The following is a 22,614-nucleotide window of genomic DNA, read 5'->3' as shown; positions in this document are numbered from 1 at the left end:
GGCATTTTCTGTGATTAACTGGAGATAAGAGTCTCAGGGTCTTTCTAGTGCAGGTTGGTTTTGAACTCTAAGCCTCAAATCTCAGCCTCCTGAGTAGCTAGGATTACGCACGTGGGCCACCTGCGCCCTGTGGGAAATCATTTTAGAGTACAATCTACACTTTAACTGGCTGTCCTATCAGAGATCCTTCCACCAAAGGTTCCCAAGTGTTGGGATTACAGGCATGTACCACATTTAGCTTGACAACTATAGTTTTGGGGGAAAGCTTATTCCCATCCTGGGACATAGTGGTGGGAGCCAGTCCAGTCGTAGACACAAGTGTGTGGAAGGGACAGTAGCAGCGACCACACCACCTGCAAGGCACGAGACCTCCAGCCCCCAGCCACAGGCTGCACACGGGATCCGCCCAGGACCAGCTGGCTGGCGCCCAAGGCAGGAGAGGCTGTCACATCAGGCCTGCTCTGAGCAAGTGGCAGCCAGGGCCATGTCGAGTCCCCCAGAAGGGCTCAGGAAATGCGCGGTGGCTGAGCTCAGCTGCGCGGCTGCACACTTGGCCATGAGGAGAGGCGTGAAGGGCCCTTCAAGTCCTGCCTGCTGCTGCTGAGGTTAATTGCGCAGGCAGCAAGAGGAGAGCCGGGCGGCCTCTGGGTCCTGGAGAGGAGCCCGTGGCGGCGGCAGCACAACTGGCAGGGATGGCGTCCAATGCCACGTCAAGTGGTGGCTCTGATCCCCGGGGCAGCCAGGCCCCTCCTGCGTGTGCACCCCGAGCCCCCTCCACAAGGGCCGGGGACACCTACTCCACCACGCGCCTGGGTGAGGGGCGATTCCACATGATCGGTCCCCGCTCCAGCTTCGCTGAGCTGCTGGGTTTTCAGGGAGCCAGCGTTTCCATTGGAAAAAGTAGGGTGGTCCCGGGCGCGTGGGGACAGTCGTTCCCGGAAGGAGGCAGTGGAACAGTGTCAGTGTCAAGCAGGACTTCCTCCCTGGTGTGGTGCTGGAGCGCAGAGGCAGTTCAGGGGGCAGGAGGCCTTGGTGCTTGTTGTAGCCCAGCAGGATGTGGCCAGGGGGACAGTAGGCCTACACTGGTGTGAGATAGGGCTGCCTGAAGGTGGCTGGCACTGGGCCCTCTTCTGGGAGTGCCCTCACCCTAAGGTGCTTCTTCTCAGCTCCAGTTTGGGGCCGGAGACTCAGATGAGAGCTTTGTAGTCCTGATCTGGAGTCTGGGTGTGATGCTTAATCTTGGTATATTTACAAATGGAGAACTGAGTAAAGGATTCGTGATTGGCCAGATCTATGTCAAGCCAGGCAGCATGGTGTGTTGAACAGGAAGTTGTTCCCATCTCAGTTTCAGAAAAGCTTGCCACTACAATGCAGGCATGAAAAGGTATGCCAGGACAGGTGTTTCAATATGCCCAGCTGAGGCTTGACCCTAAATTCTGATAAAAATGGCCCAGGATGTTGAGCTGTCACATAGGAATAAGGATACCAATTCAAAAGGATCATGGTAAGGAGTTGGGAATGTGGCTTCATGATAGACTGCTTGCTTGCCTAGCATATATGAAGCCCTGGTTTTGATTACTCAGTACCACATAAACAGAAAAAGCCCAAAGTGATGCTATGGCTCTAGTGGTAGAGTGCTAGCCTTGAGCAAAAGAAGCTCAGGGACAGTGCTCAAGACATGCGTTCAAGCCCAAGAACTGCCAAAAAAAGGAGGAACTTAGTAAGAAAAGTTTACTTCTCCTGAAGGGTGCACCATCAGCCAAAAATCTGGCAAGCAGGCAGCCAGAGCAGGCAGAGTGCTCCCTTTTATCTCTAACCCAGCAAGCCCTGCCCCTATATGTTCACATTGGCTGAGCTCAAGTTTGCAATCTGCAAAAGGACACGGTGGCTTAATTAGCAGGATGTAACTCAAGGAGCTTCTAACAGGGTATTTTAAGGTACAGTAGGAATAGGATGTATGTAACTAAAATGTAACCAACAAGGGCCACACCATTTCGCCAAAACAATTACCACAAGATTAACAGAAAGGAAGCAAAATAATTTGATAGAAAAGAGCTTTACTCAACAGTCCTAGTCTGGCCATGAGCTGGTTTAGGAAGTACTTTCTGTAGCTGTGTATGTAGAGTGTGTCTTTCATCCTGATGTATCATGATGTCATCCTGACTGGTGGTGCCTCCTAAGATAAATAGTACAGATTAAAAGACAGATCATGTCTGTCCCCTGGCACAATGGGAAGTGGTTGTTGTTTTTTTATCTTGTCCTTTCTAGACAGAGGTCTTGCAGTGGTGAATGGGTGGCTGAGAATTCGTGTGGGTTGTGCATCCTGAGTTCTGGACAGTTTTAGTGTCCTAGTTAGAAGTTCCCCAGGTTTCTTCAACAAGGATAGAAAATGTTCTTAAGTAGTGATGGTGAAGTTGAAGACAACTGTTAGGCAAGGAGCTCTCGGGTTAGTGCAGCTGGAAGGTCACACGCAGAAGCTATCTACTTGAGGGGGCAGCCGTGGTGATGATGTGTTCCCCAGCTGTGTTAAGGAAACAAAATTTTCTGCTAGGAATATGGCCTAGTGGCAAAAGTGCTTGCCTTGTATATATGAAGCCCTGGGTTCGATTCCTCAGCACCACATGTATAGAAAATGGCCAGATGGGTTTTTTGTTTTTGTTTTTTGCTTTGGTTTGGTGCAGGTCCTGGGTTTTTTTTTTTTTTTTTTTTGCCAGTCCTGGGCCTTGAACTCAGGGCCTGAGCACTGTCCCTGGCTTCTTTATAAAAATTTGGAAAAAAAAAAAAAAAAGAAAATGGCTAGACGTGGCGCTGTGGCTCAAGTGGTAGAGTGCTAGCCTTGAGCAAAAAGAAGCCAGGGACAGTGCTCAGGCCCTGAGTCCCAGGACTGGCCACACACACACACACAAAAGGAAACAAAATTCTATTTATTTTAATTTTTTTAGCATGGAGGTCGCCCAGGCTGGCCTCAAAGTCTTGGGCTAGAGCTATCCTCCTGATTCTGCCTTCCAAGTAACTAGGATTATAGGCACTGTGTCCAACTCAAATTTTCTCTTTTGTGAAAAGAGGTACACACAGCTTTTGATAAGGGGCCTAGGACTGTATGCCATTCCAAATAATCTAGGCCTCTACTATCCTAAAGACATAAGTAAAATATCCAGCAGATCTAAATACTGGAAAAGATGTTTGACACAATAAAAATCTATGAGTTTGCAGCATGCTTTTTTGAATAAAGTTTACTGAAATACAAATATGTCCATTTATGTATTGTCTATGGCCGCTTTGTTCATTATAAAATCAGTGTTGAGCTGTGCACCAGTAGCTCACACCTGTAATCCTGGCTACTTAGGAGGCTGAGATCTGAGGATTATGGTTCGAAGCCAGCTAGGGCCGAAAAGTCCCCGTGACACATTTATCTCCAATAAACTACTCAAAAAGCTAAGAGTGGTACTGTGGCTCAAGTGGTAGAGTGCTACCCTAGCGCTAGAGGTAGAGTGCCCAGGCTCTGAGTTCAAGCCCTACAGCCAACAAAAAAAAAAAAATAGAAAAAGAGAAAAGAAGGAAGGAAGGAAGGAATGAAGGAAGAAGGAAAAGTAAAGAAAGAATGTAGCAGGTGCTGGTGGCTCATGTCTGTAATCCTAACTACTCAAGAGGCATATCTGAGGATTGCAGTTTGAAGACATCCCAGGCAGGAGAGTCTGTGAGACTCTTATCTCTCATTGACCAGAAAACTGGGAGTGGTGCTGTGGCTCAAAGTGGTAGAGCACTCGGGAGCAAAAAAGCTCAGGGACAGGGCCCAGGCCCAGAGTTCAAGTCCCACGACTGACAAAAAGAAAAAAGGGGAAAAAAAGAAGAAAGAAGATGTAGCTCTAATTGCATCTCCCTCTGTACTTGATTTCAGAACGCTTTTCTTCCCTCCATAGGTAACTATTATTCTGAAGCTGCAATTTGTCTTTCCCATGCATGACAGAACTAGTTCAAGTAGCCTACCATTTTAGTTTTCTTTTTAAAAATTTCATCATCCAGCAAGGGTAAGAAATACTAGTTCTTCAAGTTCACCTAGTCTCCCCAATCATTGTCATCCTTCTTCTGATGAGCTATACTTTGAGCCTGTGTGTTTGAAGTCCAGTGTCTTATTCTTGATGATCTCAATCTATTCACGAGTGTGTGGATGCCAGACAAGAGTAGGGGGTGAAAGAAAGCAGAAGGGGAGCCATTAAAGCCAAGCACCAGTGACTCACGCTTATAATTCTAGCTACTAAGGAGGCCAAGAACTGAGGTTCCCAGTTCAAAGCCAGCCTGGACAGAAAAGTCCCCAGGAGACTTTTATCTCCAATGAACCACTCAAAAACTGGAAGTGGCGCTGTGGCTCAAGTGGTACAGTGCTAGCTCTGAGCACAGAGGCTCAGGAACAGCACCCAGGCCCTGACTTCAAGCCCCACAACTAACAACAACAACAACAAAAGCCAGAGCCATTAGTCATAAATATAGCAAAATCATTTTTTTTACAAGCTCCTTTGTTCATATCATGTTCCAGATGTGTGGTGAACTGGGTATGGTTACCCAGAGTGGAAGAAAGTGTCTTAGTCATGGAGATGAAGAGGAAAGCAGAAGGCAGAAGTGAAAAGCAATGACAAGCATTAGCTTCCAAGGACGATCTTCGGTTTTACATAGAAATTAGTTAAGGGCTTATGGGATGGCAAGGGCAGAAGCTGATGAGAAAAATCGACTATTGAGTTAAAAGGGCAAGAGCTAGACCAGGGTGGAAAAAGAAGAAAGGTTAATGGGGTGGGACGCATTTTTTGTGTGTGCCAGTACTGGAGCTTGAAGTCAGGGGCTAGGAGTAGCTAGGATTACAGGTGTGCATTTGTCTTGGGATTCATATCTTTTCTTTATTTGCCCTCTAGCTCTAGGGTGCTCTGTACTGAGGGAGGCAAATGCTACTTCCCAGAGCTCCATAGCCTCAGACTCTCAATCTGGTTAGATCATGGATAAAACAGACCATGTTGATAGGGATGGAGGGTATTTTTCTTGTTGCTGGTGGTGGTTGTGGGGCTTGAACTCAGGGCCTGGGTGCTGTCTCTGAGCTCTTTCCCAAGAGTCTAAAGCTCTACCACTTTGAGCCACAGCTTCACTCTCCTGTTTCTACAGGTTAATTGGAGGTAAGAGTCTCATGGATTTTTAAAAGCCCAGGCTTTCTTTGAAGTGTGATCCTTAGATTGCAGCCTCCTGAGTAGTTAGGATTATAGGTGTAAGCCAGCAGCACTTGGCTGGAATGTGTGTGTGTGTGTGTGTGTGTGTGTGTGTGTGTGTGCATGCGTGCGAAAGCAAATAGAAAGGAAAGGAGAAGAGAGGAGAAGAAAGAGAAGGAAAAGAAGAGCTCACAGCCAGTTGTAGCTTATGCATGTAATTCTAGCTACTTAGGAGGCTGAAATCTGAGGATCGAGGTTCAAAGCCAGCCCAGGCAGGAAAGTGCCTGAGACTCTTACCTCTCTAATCAACTACTCAGAAAAAGCAAGAAGTGGTATTGTGGCTCATGTGGTAGAGCACTAGCCTTGAGCACAGAGAAGCTCAGGAAGTGCCCAGGCCCTGAGTTCAAGCCTCAGGACCTGAAAAAATAAAAAGAAGAAAAAGGAAAAAAGGAGATAAAGGAAAAACAAGAAACGACTTCCTTCCTTTGCTGATTTAGGTTGAGGGACTTTTACAGCCTCCTACTTTCTGAGCTCCAGGCCCTGCAATACGGCCAGAGCCTTCTCTAACTCCTTCCCAAATGTCCTAAAGAGTTGCTTTATTAAATGCTTCTTTCAAAACAATTGGATATGCTGTTTGTGCTGGACATTAACAGATACAATGTTCCTATGTGTGTTTGCTAAGAAAATTCCTAATAAGTTAATTCTGTTATCTTTAACAAAGACAGGTTGTCACCTTTGAATTCAAGGAGGACATAAATAGAAATGCTAACAATCTGAGAAGGGAAGGAGGGAGGAGAAATGGGACCATGGTAAAGGGAGGGGAATTGAAGTATATTACATTCACGTATGGAAATATCATAAGGAAGTGATATCAAGAGGGCTGAGGGTATAGCTCATGTGCTAGGAGGGAAAGAGAAAAAAAATGGAAACAGACTATTTAGGAACACAGAGTCCTAATCCCAGAAATTTGAATCTTTGTAAAATGTTGAGATTTACAAAGGTATGTGCAAATTCACTTACCTTTCCGTTTTTATGGTACTGAGGAATCGAACCCAGGGCTTCATGTATCCTAGGCAAGCACTCTACCGCTAAGCCACATTCCTAGCCCCAGATTCACTTCATTTTGTGCCTCCAACTATAGACACCACAGACACTTCCCTATGCAGTACTAGAGTTTGAGCTCAGAGCTTTCTGCTTGCTAGGCATTTGCTCTACCATTTGAATCACAGCTTTTTTTTTTTCTTTAGCTATTTTTTATATAGAGTCTTGTGCTTTTTGCTTGGGCCTGGACTTGGGCAGGATCCTCTTACGCCTTTTGAGAAGCTAGAATAAGCCACTACATATGGCTTATTTATTGAGTTGAAGTCATGTTAACTTTTTTTTTTTTTGCCCAGGCTGGCCTCAGACATTGATCCTCTTGACCTCCACCTCCAGAGTAGCTGGAATTATATGTAGGTCTGTACCACCATGCTCAAATATGATGCTTACCTGTTTTATTTACTGCTATATTCTTAGGAATCAGCACAGCATCTCTCAAACCATAGGCACTCAATGTTCTTTTTATTTTCTGTAGTACTGGGGACTGAATACAGAGTCTTAAGCGTAGAAGGGAAGTGTTCTACTAGCCAGTTCCCCAAAGTCAAACATATATGTGGGGGTGGGGTGAATGTGTATGCATACAATATATTCCATTTAATCATTTTATAAATGATTTATAAATGATTAAATGGAAAAAAGTTAAAAGCAGTGGTAACAACAATTAATTGTCATGAATTACTGATGAATCATTCTTTATTAGAGGCAGGCACTTAATTTGTTATCTTCCTGAGGTGATCGTGTGACCTTTTTGTGGCTTGCAATCATGTGGTTCTGTAAATGCTGTGTGGGAGTGTTCGCACATACTTCAGGGTGTCTGCTCAATTACAGAGATAACAGGAGATGGTAAATTTCCACACAGCGTGCAGAAATTGATTGGACTTCACTTTAGGAAAGGCTTCACATACTCAGAGGTGAGGAATCCACGAGACACGCTTTGCAGGGGAGTCCCTGTAATAACAAATGAAGCCCTGAAGGGAAGAGGCTGTAACACCAAACAACCTCAAAACAGCTTTAGTGGGAGCTGCAACAGGGTGGTTCCTTAACTTGACCCTTAGCTAACTCCTGAGCCAGGACATAAACCTCTTCAGTAACTATGGTGAACGGTTCATTCTCCTATGCTTCTTGGCCTGACAACAAACATTGTTAACATACCTCTCTTGTGGACCAAGCCCATGCCCATGCCCCAAGCCCTGAACAATGATGGCAGTAAATAGTCTGACTCCGGAACTGCTGACAGATGGGTGGGACCATAATCAAAATATAACAGGATAAATACTTTAATGAAGACATTGTTTTGCTTTCTAACTTTTTTTTTTTTTTTTTTTTGCCAGTCCTGGAGCTTGAATTCACGGCCTAGGTGGACACTGTCACTGAGCTTCTTTTGCTCAAGGCTAGCACTCTACCACTTGAGCCACAGCGCCCACTTCTGGCTTTTTCGGTTTATGTGATACTTGAGGAATTGAACCCAGAGCTTCATATATGCTAGGCAAGCACTCTACCACTAAGCCACATTCCCAGCCTGCTTTCTAACTTTTTTTTTTTTGCCAGTCCTGGGGCTTGAACTCAGGGCCTAGGCACTATCCCTGGCTTCTTTTTGGTCATGGGTACCACTCTACCACTTGAGCCACAGCGCCACCTCTGGCCTTTTCTATATATGTGGCACTGAGGAATCAAACCCAGGGCTTCATGTATAGGAGGCAAGCACTAGGCCATATTCCCAGCCCGTTTACATTTAACTTTATTGCCAAGGTGATATACAGAGGGGTTACAGTTATACATGTGAGTACATTTCTTGTCATACTTGTTACTCCCTCCCTCAATTTTCTCCCACCTTCCCTCTCCCCATCACTGTTAATTTTTATCCTTTGCTTTATCATTTGTGATTTTTCTATCCATGTATCTATCCATGCATTTACCTACCTTCCTTCCTCTCCCTCCCTATCATGTGTCATCTATTATCCAGTCATAATGTGTCCATCCACCATTCACCCCCTAATTCTGAGTGTATTCTATATCACAGCCCTTCCTCCTAAAACACTTCACAGCATATTTCTTACAAAGTGTGATGATGCTAATGACCAACTTAAGAAATTTACATTGTTACAATACTTTCATCTAATCCAATCCTCCATTCTATATTCAGTGTTTGTATTTGATCTAATAGTGCCTTTTAGAGCCTTCTATATATCAGGTACAGAATCCAGTCTTTGGGGAGGCATTGTATTTAGTTAGGTCTCTTTAGCCAGGGCCAATCAAAATCCTGAAGGCCATAATTCCAAATGCCATATCCTCAATGATAAAAAGCCCCAAAGACCATAAATCCCCTAAGATCTAAAATCTCCCAGTTTACAATCTGAAAGATTTAACTCCCAAATATTGAAATTTGGAAAACTAGGATTTCTATCAAAAAGAAAAGGAAATAGAAGAGGGGTAGAGAGCCATATTCTGAGGAAGGATTTGCACATTTTTGGTGGTATGAGGGCTAGTTTTTAGAAAGAAGAGATGGCTAGAAACTGGTGATGTATCTGTGGAGTATTTGTTCCAGAGAGGATTAGGATGTGAGTCTCAGTGAACTAGTTGGGGAATATCTGTTTTCAGTATGACTGAGCCATCTAGTCAGCAGGGGGTGGAAAGAAATATGGAAGACAAATTTGCCTCTTTGAGCCCTGTGACAGTGTTCTAGCTTCTTGGACATCAGAACTCCAGGCTTGCTGGTTTGCAAATGTACCGCGCGTACTGCACGTGCAGTTTTAAGTCACTGCAGTTTTGATTAGTCTATCCAAAGGATTACGTTGTCTGTCATAGTATTTCCAGTGACTTCATTTACACAGCTGGGGGTGCATGATTACTCACTGTAGTGGTGTGCATTTAGGCATTTCACTTTTTTACTTATTTCTTTTTTTTCCCCTTTTTATTTTGCCAGCCCTTGGGGCTTGGACTCAGGGCCTGAACACTGTCCCTGGCTTCTTTTTGCTCAAGGCTAGCACTCTTCCTAGAGGCACAGTGCCACTTCTGGCTTTTTTCTGTTTATGTGGTACAGAGGAATTGAACCCAGAGCTTCATGCATGCAAGGCAAGCACTCTACTGCTAAGCCATATTCCCAGCCCCTTTACTTATTTCTTTATAAAAGTTTCTGCTTCTGATTATTAGAGTGTGTGCGTGTGCGTGCGCGTGCGTGTGCGTGCGTGTGCACTGGTCCTATGATTTGAATTCTGGGCCTGGGCTCTTTCCCTGAACTTTTTTGCTTAAGTTTAATGCTCTACCACTTTAGCCACAGCTCCAATTTCAGATTTTTGGGGGGGTTGTTCATTGGAAATAAGAGTCTTAGTTTCTTGCCTGGGCTGGCTTCGATCCAAAATCCTCAGCTATGAGCTTCTTGAGTGGCTAGGATTACAGCCGTGAGCCACTGGTGCTGGGCCCTCTGCTTATTATTATTATATCCATGTGAACAAAAATATGTATATTATTGTTTCTTACTTCATTGTGTAAAGTGGCCCATTAAACGTTCATTTGTCACATTTTTATGTTTCTCAAATAAATCTCATTTTATAAGAAGGGCTGGGGATGGGCTGGGAATATGGCCTAGTGGCAAGAGTACTTGCCTTGTATACTTGAAGCCCAGGGTTCAATTCCCCAGCACCACATATATAGAAAATGGCCAGAAGTGGCGCTGTGGCTCAAGTGGCAGAGTGCTAGCCTTGAGCAAAAAGAAGCCAGGGACAGTGCTCAGCCCTGAGTCCAAGCTCCAGGAGTGGCAAAAAAAAAAAAAAAAAAGGGCTGGGGAGTATAGTGCAATGGCAGAGCACTTGTCTAGTCTGTGGGTTATATCTCCGATTCTGTAAAATTAAATAAAAAACTTAAATTTGCCCAGTGGTAGAGTGCTTGCTTAGTGTTTGTGATTACTTGAGTTCAATCCCCTGTACCTAAAGCAACAAACAACAACAACAAAGATTTACTGCCAGGGGTATGGTGGAGCATGCCTACAATCTCAGCGCTTAGGTGTAATATGGCCTGGACGAACTTGAGTTCTAGGCCATATTATACTATGTAGTAATATATTGTTTCAAATCCCATGCCTGGAATTTTCTTCCTAAAACAATACTTTAGGGGTTTTGATTTTTCAAGATTTAGACTTCAGAGGTATGATCTTCTTGAACTTCAATAATGGCTTGTGGCTCAAACTCTACTTTAGCTGCCTTTATTTAGTTTTTAGTGCTGAGTGTTGGAACTAGGGCCTAGTGCTTACTAATCACATGTTCTAATACTGAGCTATAACTCAATGTATCCTCCTTTAATCTGGAATGTTTCTGTAGACCTTTATAATTTGTGACATATTTGCAAAAATACTTTCTCCTCAGCTGGGCACTGGTGTCTCTTACCTGTAATCCTAGAGACTCCAGAGGCTGAGAATTGAGGATTGCGTTAGAAGCCAGCACAGGAAAGAAAGGCCATGAGACCTTTATCTGCGATTTATCTCATCTCAGAAAAAGCGGAAGAAGTGGCCCTGTGACCCAGATAGTAGAGTGCTAGCCTTGGGCAAAAAGGAGCTGGAGGACAGCAACCAGGCCCAGAGGCCAAGCCCCAGGACCTGAAAAAACAAATAAAAACAAAACAAAACCCAGCAACACTTTCCCTCCAGAAAAAAAAAAATCTCACCAGAGCATAGAGGAATAGGCCTGTAATCCCAGCACTCTGGACGCAGAGACTGCAAGATTATGAATTCCAGGCAAGCCTGCATTACATACAAAGATCTTCTCTGAATTTTTTTTTTGGCAGTCTTGGTGTTTGAACTCAGGCCCTGGGCACTATCTCTAAGCTACTTTTTGCTCTAGGCTACCACTCTACCATTTGAGCCATAGTGCCACTTCAGGCCTTTTCTGTTTCTGTGGTACTGAGGAATCAAACCCAGGGCTTCATGCATGCTAGGCAAACACCCTACCACTAAGCCACAGTTCCAGCCCTTAATTTTTTGTGTGTTTGTCTAATATTTTCTCATTATTAGATTGTTACATACTATTATTGTTGTTATTATTATTATTGTTTGCCAGTCCTGGGGCCTGAATTCAGGGCTTGACACTGGCCCTGGCTTCTTTTTGCTCAAGGCAAGAATTCTATCACTTGAGCCACAGTGCCACTTCGGCTTTTTCGGTTTATGTGCTGCTGAGGAATCAAACCCAGGACTTCATGTGAAGTGCCAGACTTTGAAGTCAGGCCCCATTTTACCACGTGAACCCCATTTTAGAATCGAACCCTGAGCCAATCAGATTTGTACCTGTGTCCTAATCTTGCTTGCTTGAACACCTGATGGTTGTAACCTTGTTCTTTGCCTTTATAAGCCCTGTGTAATCGCAGCTCGGGGCTCCCTCCTAACCTCCGCAGCTCGCTGAAATAAAGCCTTGCCTTGCTTTTGCATTTCGGAATGTCTGAGTCTCGGTGGTCTTCTTGGTGGTGGTCTTGCGACTTGGTACAACATTTGGGGTTTCGTCCGGGATGGCCCCAGAGACCCCCGAGACCCCAGACTCCGAAGGTAAGAAAATAGGGCAGTTCATTCTGTGTGTCTGTGTCTGTGTGATTTGTAGTTTTGTTTTCTGTTTTGGCCAGCCGCTTGAATCTGAACCTGTAGGTAGTGAAGGACCAGCCCGAGTGGACACGCTTGAATGGGCAGTCCTGGGGGACTTGGGGAACACCTCAAGCCCTCCACAGGGGGCTCAGGCTTCCCACTACCACCCTGGACCTGAAGGACTGGACCGGGAGGCGCTTCTAACGGGCGCCTGTCTAGTCCATTCTATATTCGGGTTTGTCTGGTCCGCTCCTACACAGGAACGGGAGAGAGAGAGCCTCAAGACTGTGTGGTCTGCCCCCTCACAGGGGCAGGAGAGACTCAGTGAGACTGTGTGGTCTGCCCCCTCACAGGGGCAGGAGGGACACAGTGAGACCGTGTGGTCTGCCCCCTCAAAGGGGCAGGAGAGACACAGTCGAACCTGTAAGCCGCGGCTCCTTAAGTCTGTCTGTGTTGTCTGGGCTTTGTGCCTGTGATTATTTTTGTGTGTTTCTTTCTTGCGCTGTGCCTGACTGACAAACGGATGATGGGGAACGTTCCTTCCATTCCCCTGGACTTGACTTTAGCTCACTGGAAAGATGTACAGGAGACAACCCACAATCAGTCAATCAGTGAGAGTGTCTGCAAAAAAGAACTCTAGGGGGACCCCCACCCAGCCTTCTTAAGCAGAAAATTGTTCGGTGTGCTAAAATGTTTTACTAAAACTATCAAGCCCTGGAAAATGAGGCTGGAGAATGCTAAAATCATTTGTTAAAGGTTTTTGTCTTAAAATGTACAGGCAATGCTTATTCAGCGCGCTTTAAGATCTTTTGAAAATGTATGTGTGTGTGCATGTGTGAGTGTGAACATGTTCAAGACTGCAGTATGATGCAAAACTAAGTTTAAATTCAAAGGGTCATCAAGTTTGGGCATTACCAAATGCTTTAAATGATTTCTCAGGGTTCTTTAATTAAAATTTTAAAAAAATCAGAGCTAAGTGTCAGAAATTTGGATCTCAAAGTATATATATACTAATCTAATGGGGATAGAAGTAAACTCTCATTCACTCTATGTATGTAGGAAGTAATGGCAATAATGGGCCAATAATATATTGGAAAGCTGAATGGATAAGTATTTCTAATTGTAATTCTTGCATTAAGGAAAAATTCAAAGGTCTTCATGCCATGCAGTAACTGGGACTGAAGAAAAAAAAAAAAGCTATTTTGAAACAAGCAGCTCGTAGGCAAAGTCGGCACCTGGTTTCAGAATGTCTGTGAGCTTCAGTTTTTCCTATGCAGATAAAAGCTAAAGTGTTGTGTTAGTGTTAAAAAGGCTTTGGAAATCAAGAATACATTTCTAGATAAGAAATTTGGAAGTAAAATTGTCCTAAATAATTATTGCAAAGTGAGAAAAGGAGAATTATGGCTACCAAAATGTTTAATTGCCATTCCAGCTTCTTTGTAGGTTTTTTGTAACAGTTTCCAGCAGGCCCACAGAGAAGCACAGGTGATTCCTACAAGTTTGTTGAGATCTAATACTGACCCTTAATAAGTTCCAGGTAAGAGAGCATGCTTAAAAACTACTTCTGTGTGGACCACCTTGTTGCTTATAATTGGAGTAAAGTGGCCCCTTATAAGACTCACTGATCTGAATCTGCGGTTCAAAGCCAGCCCGAGCAAAGAAAGGTCCCTGTGAGAGACTTGTCTCTAATCAGCCAGCAGAGTGCTGGGAACGGAGTTGTGTGGAGCTCAAAGTGGTAGGGTGCTAGCCTTGAGCTGGAGAGCTGGGGGACAGTGCTCAGGCCCTGAGTCCAAGTCCAGTGGAAAGTCACTCCTCCTGGGACAAAAGTGATGGAGCATCCAGAGGCAGTAAGCCACTGCTTGGATGGCAGAGATGGTGTCAGATCCTAGAGTCACTCCTGTGTGGCCTTTCAAAAGTTAATCAAAGCCGGGAAGTCCTAGAAGAATAGTTGGTAAGCATGCCTTTCCAATGCCCATGTCTGTCTACTGGGCAGGAACTTGCCAGTCATCTGTGGTAGTGGTTAGTAAGGGTAAGTTTGTCAAATGAGAGGATAGATTAAAATCTCACCCCCCGCATTTACTCAAAGCTCTGACTGGCAGTGAGAATTTTAAGCTGATACATCTGTTTAGGAAAGAAAGCTTGTAGACCTGAGATTGTGTCCTTATTGAGATCTGTTAAAGGCCTGTCAGCTTGCCAATGCCCCCAATCAACAGATTACTAAAGGAGCTTGCCTCTGTGGGAATAGGCCAGGTGTGTATTGGGAAGTAGATTTCACAGAAATTACAAATATTTACTAGTTTTTGTAGACACCTTTTCAGGATGGTTGAAGCATATCCAACAAAGCATGAGACTGCAAATGTAGTGGCTAAGAAGATCCTGGAAGAAATCCTACCCAGGTATAGCTTCCCATCCACCATTGGGTCAGACAACAGACAGGCTTTCGTCTCAAAAACCAGGGGATTGAAATCCTTAGAACCATGGTGGAAGGAACCCTAGACGGCATTGCCACTTGGGTTCATTGCTCCCACACCAGGCCAGCTGACCCCTTTGCCCTGGACGATGACTACCGTGATGGAACATGGGAGGTCTCCAAGCACCACCCAACTCAGCCGCTTCGCCTTCGCCTCAAGAAAAGAAAGTTAGACTGAATATTGTTATAATTTTCTTTTTGCCTTCTTTCCTTACTACCCTGGCTAGTGTTGATGTTATTTTGGCAGCTCACTCCAAAGTGAGGTGACCCCCTTATTTTAGGTTGTTTTGGGCTTGCTCAGGAATACGGGTATAGCCACCCGACCCTTAGAGCACAGCTGAGAAGTTTATGTATTATTTTGTTGCTTACATTTGGATACTAAACACTATACAGCTAATGGTAAGTCTGTATAGCTGAAAGTTAATTTTCAGTTTGCAGTAATCCTGCAGTCCCTTGGTAAAGTAGACTAAGGTTATAGGTTCCTGGCTAGGTAAGGTCAACGCCCCTGAGTCAGCCTGAAGAAGTTACAGAAGATGGATGATCTTCACCCATCAGCCCCCTTTAAAACCAACGGACCAGAGTTGTTTTTGGGAAGATGAGGCAGGATAAACTAGAGGCATGCAAAACAGAGGTACAGAGACTATACTTGTAAGAAATAGTGACAGGCCCTTTGGTTACTACATTGGGCCCTACTGGCCCATGCCTTACCTCTATATCATCCCCTAGACATGCAAGGCATTGAAATGGACAGAATGGAGCCATGATTGGCTCCCAAGGTACCAAAAAGAAAAAGAGGGAAATGAAGTGCCAGACTTTGAAGTCAGGCCCCATTTTACCACGTGAACCCCATTTTACCACGTGAACCCCATTTTAGAATTGAACCGTGAGCCAATCAGATTTGTACCTGTGTCCTAATCTTGCTTGCTTGAACAGCTGATTGTTGTAACCTTGTTCTTTGCCTTTATAAGCCCTGTGTAATCACAGCTCGGGGCTTCCTCCTAACCTCTGCTGTGTCGGTGGGTAGGACGAGGCCCGAGTTGCAGCTTGCTTAAATAAAGCCTTGCCTTGCTTTTGCATTTCGGAATGTCTGAGTCTCGGTGGTCTTCTTGGTGTTGGTCTTGCGACTTGGCACAACACATGCATGCTAGGCAAACACTCTACCACTAGGCCACATTCCCAGCCCTGTATTACTATTTTTTTCTTGGGGAGGGGGAACAAGCTGTGTTGGTTTATTTCAAAACAGGTCAGATGTGATTAATTTCTTTTTAAATATAAAATGCTTTTTAAAGGGGAGGTAGAGAGGGGGAGGAAAGAAGGGAGGAAAGAGGGGCATGATTTCCTAGGGTAGATTAAAACATGGAGTGGAAAGGAAAGGAAAAACAAACTGGAGAGTGGCTAAGAGCAACTACACTGGACAAGATTCTTGAGGGCCATGAAGTAGAGTGGGGGTTCGCTACAATGAAATGGGGTCCCCCCCAAGGGAGGGGATTCCTGGTTCCCCCAAGAGTCCACCACACAGTCTCCAGCTACAAGATGACAAAAAGACAGATTTATTGGGGAAGTAAGAAGTGAACAAAAAGTGAACCGACCGGCCTAGGTCACAGCCCGGACTTGGGAGCCAAAACTGCCGACCACGAGTGCAGAATCAGGGCCCAGACTCGGGAGCTGGGACCATGTGTCCATGTGGCCTTCCAGCCTGGTTATTATAAGGCAAACATCCCAGTCAAACGTGCCACACGCAGGTGACCAATGAGGATACAGCACTTACAGAGCATGCTAGGCCGCACGCAGGTGGCCAATAGAGTTACAGTCTGTCTCATAGTATCTGTTTGAACCAACCTATCATTCCAGTTAGAACTGGTGCATGGATTTGGCGGGGCTCACATGATGCAAGTGGATACGCCTACTCATAGGAGGGCACGGGTTTAACCTTGAACGTTCCTTGAACTTCCCATGCTTCAGGTGGTCAAGCAGTTTACACAATCTTATCACAGCAAAGGGGAACTTCCCTGGATAGGGTGGGGGAGATCTTAGTGGAGATGGAGTTGGCTTCTGCTCTAATCTGAGCTGGAGTCAACCTGAAGTTCCTCCACAGCTAATGATGACACTGGCCAGATCTGACCTCCCTATTACAGCCAGAGCTCAGGACTTTAGGGCAACTCCTTTCCTTTTACTCTTTCTTCTTAGGCCCATAGGCCAGGTGACTGGCTAGGAGCATTGCTTTAACTGCATCCCAATTAGCATGAGAGACATGGAGAGGATGGCTCCCTCTTCAAAGGAGAAGTCCTCAAATGACCAGACCCCTAAGACCAACACAGGGACCCACACCTTTACTTGTCAGAACTTAGTTGCCCTGCAAGCTCGGGCAGTCACGCTGGGTCTCGGGGCCCTACCCCTGGCCTGTCTGACCAACACCAGGAGCAGCTCCACCTCCTAACCTGGGCCAGGTAGTGTGGCTTCAGGGTAGTCACCCAGCTCCTCTTTACTGACTCACACGTGATGGCCCTTCCTCCCCACCTGGGAAAATCTCCACTGAGCAGCAGTGCCCTGAAGGAGATTTTGGCCCCAAGGTTGCTCTCTGTCCGCGTGGCCTGGGGGAACTTGAACTTGTAGTGACCACAAGGGGAATTTCCTAGAAACTTGGCTTCCCTGTTTTCTGAAAGTGTGGCCAGAGCTCCCTGGGCTGTCCCTCCGGGCGTCTCTCCAGGCTACCACTCCACATGAGGCAACATCCAAACATCCTGGTCGTCAAGCTGCATTCTGACTAGCAGGACAAGGTTCCTATCTAGCTTCCGGTGTCATGAGATTCGGTCATTAAAAAAAAATCAGCATCTGTTTCTCAAGCTCTGAGTTTGAACTGGAGGAATTTCCGTTCCCAGGCATCTTCCAAATCTTTTTCTTTTTTTTTTTTTTTTGGCCAGTCCTGGGCCTTGGACTCAGGGTCTGAGCACTGTCCCTGGCTTCTTTTTGCTCAAGGCTAGCACTCTACCTCTTGAGCCACAGCGCCACTTCTGGCTTTTTCTGTGTATGTGGTACTGAGGAATTGAACCCAGGATTTCATTCATGCTAGGCAAGCACTCTACCATTAGGCCATATTCCCAGCCCCCTACATATGCTTTTCTACATTAGTCAATTGGCACTTGATATTGCACTTAAAGTAAGAATACTGGGGGGCGGGGAGGGGAATGAGGTAACAAATTGTACAAGAAATGTACCCACTGCCTTACGTTTGAAACTGTAACCCCTCTGTACATCACTTTGACAATAAATAATTATTAAAAAAAAGAATACTTCCTTCACCTCTATTGACAATTTTGACTATTGACTCTATTGAATATTCTATTCTTTATTCTATTCTTTTATTCTATTCTCTATTTTCTTCTTTATTCTATTATTTTTGTTTATCATTTATCATGGCAGTTATTTCTTGCAGTTATATCTATGCCAGTCCTGGGGCTCACAGCCTGAGCACTGTCCTTGAGATTCTTTTATTGCTCTACCACTTGAGCCACAGCACCACTTCTGGCTTTTTTGTTAGTTTATTAGAGATAATAGTCTTACAGATTTTCCTGCTCAAACTAGCTTTGAACTGCCTTCCTCAGATCTCAACCTCCTGAATGGCTAGGATTATAAGGGTCAGCCACTGTCACTTGGTGCAATTAATTATTTTGTTGATCACGCAATTGTAGGCTCCTTCAAGATGGCCTCTCAATTCTTATTTTTTTTGGCCAGTCCTGGGCCTTGGACTCAGGGCCTGAGCCCTGTCCCTGGCTTCTTTTTGCTCAAGGCTAGCACTCTGCCACTTGAGTCACAGCGCCACTTCTGGCCATTTTCTATATATGTGGTGCTGGGGAATCAAACCCAGGGCTTCATGTATACGAAGCAAGCACTCTTGCCACTAGGCCATATTCCCAGCCTCTCAATTCTTTTTTCTTTTTTCCATTCTCCTTTCTTTTCTTTCTCTTCCCTTCTGTTCCTTTCCCTTCCCTTCCCTTCTCTTCCTCTTTTGTGCCTTCCCTTCTATTTTCTTTTATTTCCTTTTCCCAGAGATTGTGGATGTAGCTTAGTGATAGAATGTTTGCCTGTCATGCTCGAAGTCCTGGGTTCCATTCTTAGCACCACAAAAAAAAGTCAAAACCATGCACTAGCCCTCAATTATGTCCTTTCTCCAAGCTCTTGTAGTGTTCAATTTTGTTGTTTTCCACTTCATTTGCCCCGTGTTCTTTTCTGACGATAAGCAAATAGGACTGATTTTTTATATTTCCTTCATTCTTGAACTAATAGGAAGCTAATACCTATACTCCTTTTTATTTTGCTTATCACTATGTAATAGTGGTATTTTCAAAGTGTGTTAACTCAGGTTTAAGATGAGCAAGGCATCTTGGGAACAAAATTTGAAGAGACCCTAGTAAACTTTGGTTAGAGGAGTCTGTGATGACAGAGAAGAGAGATGAAGTCATTTGGGACAAAGGGAGCAGGATGTGCAAGGACAGGGAAGCATGAAAGTGGAAGATTGCAATGTAACTGAGAGAAAGGATGTTTGTTAGGGAGGGCCTGGAGATTTGGTGGATAAAAAGTGAGTTGAGACTCAGTTTAAGTTGCCTTAGGTGCTAAAAGTGTGAACTGTATCCTCCTATAGGCAGTAAGAAGCACGTGAAGGTATTTTTTCATATCCTGATTGCATTATTCGCCTTAATCATCAGGTTTCATCCATTCGATTTCCCTCCCTTTCTCTCTCCCTCTTCCTCTCTTATACAAGCATATTCTTAAAAAATGCAATGTATATAGATACTGAAATAAAGAATTTCAGAAGAAGATGAATAAATTAGATACCATATGGGGAAATACAATATGTTATAGGCTCTTTTTCTGGACAAAATATTTGCAGCCAACAAAAGTCAACAAGGTAACATGCAAGTTCACACACACTTGGTCTTACTCAATAGCAAATGGTAAGGCAAATACGATATATTTCCCTGGAGAATTAGATCATCTTTGTACAGGCCTGTGAGATAATGCTGTATTCAGACACGAAGAAAACATCCTGCTGTCTTTCAAGAGTTGAATATGTTTTCTTACCTCCACAAACGTCTACATCTATACTCATTTTGTAAATTTTTTTGTGCCAGTCCTGGGGCTTGAACTCAGGGTCTGAGCACAATCCCTGGCTTCTTTTTTGCTCAAGGCTAGCACTCTACCACTTGAGCCACAGCACCACTTCCAGTTTTTCTGTTTATGTGGTGCTGAGAAATACTAACCTAGGGCTTTATGCATGCTAGGCAAGCACTCTACCACTAAGCCACATTCCCAGCCCACCAAGTATACTCTTTTATACTGCTATCCTTGCATATTTTGACGTGTCAGCACATGCTCCCCTCCCACATTTCACCAGGGAAACAAACCCATCAGCTTTTGCCATCAGTCTCTCTTTCAATAAGGCTCAAGAATGTGCTTCTGAGGCTTGGCAGGGAAATCAGTACCTAGGAAAAGGAAGGTACCACATTCTCTACTTTCATCTCTTCCAGCTGTCCATTCAAACCTCCTTCAAACAGGTGCCCTATTCAAATTGATATTGATGCAAATAAATACCCTTTGAGTTGCCTGACCCTTGAAGTCCTAGGACATGTTTAGGCATGGTTGAATTTCAGCTATGGGAATAATTAACACAAAGCAGGAGGCTCAGAGTAGTCATCTTCTTGGATGATTACTGTCATTTTAGGAGGTTATGAAGAATATAATACAGCTGGTTTGAGAACAAGGCAGGGTGAATGCCAACTCCAAAGGCAGCACCCAGCATTCCCTGTGCCTACTAAATACAATCACATCTTGATTTGTCACTCTTCTTGGTTTTGATGAGATTGTTCATCCTTATGAAGTCTGGATTAGAGAGGGCCTGAACCTCCCAGTGACAGAGAGAACTCTTTAGGCATGAATGGATTAGGAATCCTGTATCACTCTCTTTAGCAAAATGCCCTAGAGTTTTTTTGTTTTGTTTTGTTTTGTTTTGCCAGTCCTGGGCCTTGGACTCAGGGCCTGAGCACTGTCCCTGAGCTTCTTTTTGCTCAAGGCTAGCACTCTGCCACTTGAGCCACAGCAATACTTGCAGCCTTTTCGGTTTATGTGGTGCTGAGGAATTGAACCCAGGGCTTCCTGCATACTAGGCAAGCCCTCTACTGCTAAGCTATATTCTTTCTTCTTCTTCTTCTTTTTTTTTTTTGCCAGTCCTGGGCCTGGACTCGGGGCATGAGCACTGTCCCTGGCTTCTTTTTGCTCAAGGCTAGCACTCTGCCACTTGAGCCACAGTGTCACTTCTGGCCATTTTCTACATATGTGGTGCTCAGGAATCAAACCCAGGGCTTCATGTATACGAGGCAAGCACTCTTGCCACTAGGCCATACTCCCAGCCCTGTTAAGCTATATTCTCAGCCCACTGCCCTAGAGTGTTATGAGAAGAAATCATTGCTTCTCTTATCTTTACTTCAGGTTTATATTTGTCTTTTTTTCCAGGTCCCGGCTTACTTAGCTGTGTGGAAATACTGCAGTGTTCTGGTACCAGATATACAGCACCTCCTTGTCCTGAGACAGGTGCTTGATGGGAAACAGATGGCAAACAAAGGATCAATCTGAGGTGAGGAGAATGAGGATGTAGGCAGGAAGATGGGAAGCAAGGGATGGTAAAGTCCTTGGGAATTAGAACAGAAGGAAGGAAGTCATTACTACTGCAAAAACTTGGTGAGAGTTGGAGAGGTGGAAGAAGGATGCTGAGGAACCACTGCGGCAACTGAGAAGTCATGCCCCTTCCATAAGTAAGGCTGGGCAAGAAGGGAATAAATACCCCGACCTCTCTTCCTTCTCTTTAACCTTATGGCAGTGCCACTGTCCAAACCCAACCAGAAGCTACAGGAAAGGGAGTTTATATCATACTGGAGATGTGGCTCAAGTGGTTGATTCCACTATGGAACAGAAAAGCTGAGAAAGAGGGTAGAGTGCGAGCCTTGAGCAAAAGAAGCTCAGGGACAGTGCCCAGGCCCTGAGTTCAAGTCCCAGGACTGGCACAAAAGAAAAAAAGAGAAAAAAAGACCCAGTTCCAAGGGGTGGATATTGGCATGAACCCCCATAGTGCACCTGCTCAACACCCCACCCAGAGTGGAGCTGCCAGGAAGCCCCTAAAGTGAGGGACCAGTGCCAGCCACCTTCAGGCAGCCCTATCTCATGCCAGTGTAGGCCTACTGTCCCCCTGGCCACATCCTGCTGGGCTACAACAAGCACCAAGGCCTCCTGCCCCCTGAACTGCCTCTGCGCTCCAGCACCACACCAGGGAGGAAGTCCTGCTTGACACTGACACTGTTCCACTGCCTCCTTCCGGGAACGACTGTCCCCACGCGCCCGGGACCACCCTACTTTTTCCAATGGAAACGCTGGCTCCCTGAAAACCCAGCAGCCCAGCGAAGCTGGAGCGGGGACCGATCATGTGGAATCGCCCCTCACCCAGGCGCGTGGTGGAGTAGGTGTCCCCGGCCCTTGTGGAGGGGGCTCGGGGTGCACACGCAGGAGGGGCCTGGCTGCCCCGGGGATCAGAGCCACCACTTGACGTGGCATTGGACGCCATCCCTGCCAGTTGTGCTGCCGCCGCCACGGGCTCCTCTCCAGGACCCAGAGGCCGCCCGGCTCTCCTCTTGCTGCCTGCGCAATTAACCTCAGCAGCAGCAGGCAGGACTTGAAGGGCCCTTCACGCCTCTCCTCATGGCCAAGTGTGCAGCCGCGCAGCTGAGCTCAGCCACCGCGCATTTCCTGAGCCCTTCTGGGGGACTCGACATGGCCCTGGCTGCCACTTGCTCAGAGCAGGCCTGATGTGACAGCCTCTCCTGCCTTGGGCGCCAGCCAGCTGGTCCTGGGCGGATCCCGTGTGCAGCCTGTGGCTGGGGGCTGGAGGTCTCGTGCCTTGCAGGTGGTGTGGTCGCTGCTACTGTCCCTTCCACACACTCGTGTCTACGACTGGACTGGCTCCCACTGAGTGGGCTCAGAGCCAAGAAACCGTGTGTGTCCAGAGGACCTGAGGGTGAGGAACACGAGGCTCCAGTCTCAGATGCTAACGTCCACATCGGGAGAGATTGGCCTGGAGGAACACCTGGCTACCTTGTGGCACAGAGCCAGGTCCAGGTGTTGCAGGAGCCATGCACCAAGGCTTCCCTTCTTGGTGATGGGAGACCTGAGCGGAGGCGTGGCCTACTGCCAGTCGTGTGGACTAGGGGGTTTTCACGTCATCTAGGAGGGCCCAGGAGAGCTTGAGGAGGTGT

General features: G+C 45.7%; 1 pseudogene; it reads right to left on the bottom strand.

Annotated features, from left to right (window-relative positions):
* Positions 1–16,686: 16,686 nt before the first annotated feature.
* Positions 16,687–21,926, bottom strand: LOC125342972 (annotated as a pseudogene).
* Between the last annotated feature and the right edge of the window lie 688 nt (positions 21,927–22,614).

This window comes from Perognathus longimembris, chromosome 28, assembly GCF_023159225.1.
Source record: "Perognathus longimembris pacificus isolate PPM17 chromosome 28, ASM2315922v1, whole genome shotgun sequence".
Classification (NCBI taxonomy): Eukaryota; Metazoa; Chordata; class Mammalia; order Rodentia; family Heteromyidae; genus Perognathus; species Perognathus longimembris.
Note: the sequence above shows the minus strand (reverse complement) of the source record. Positions and strands in the feature narration are given on the sequence as shown.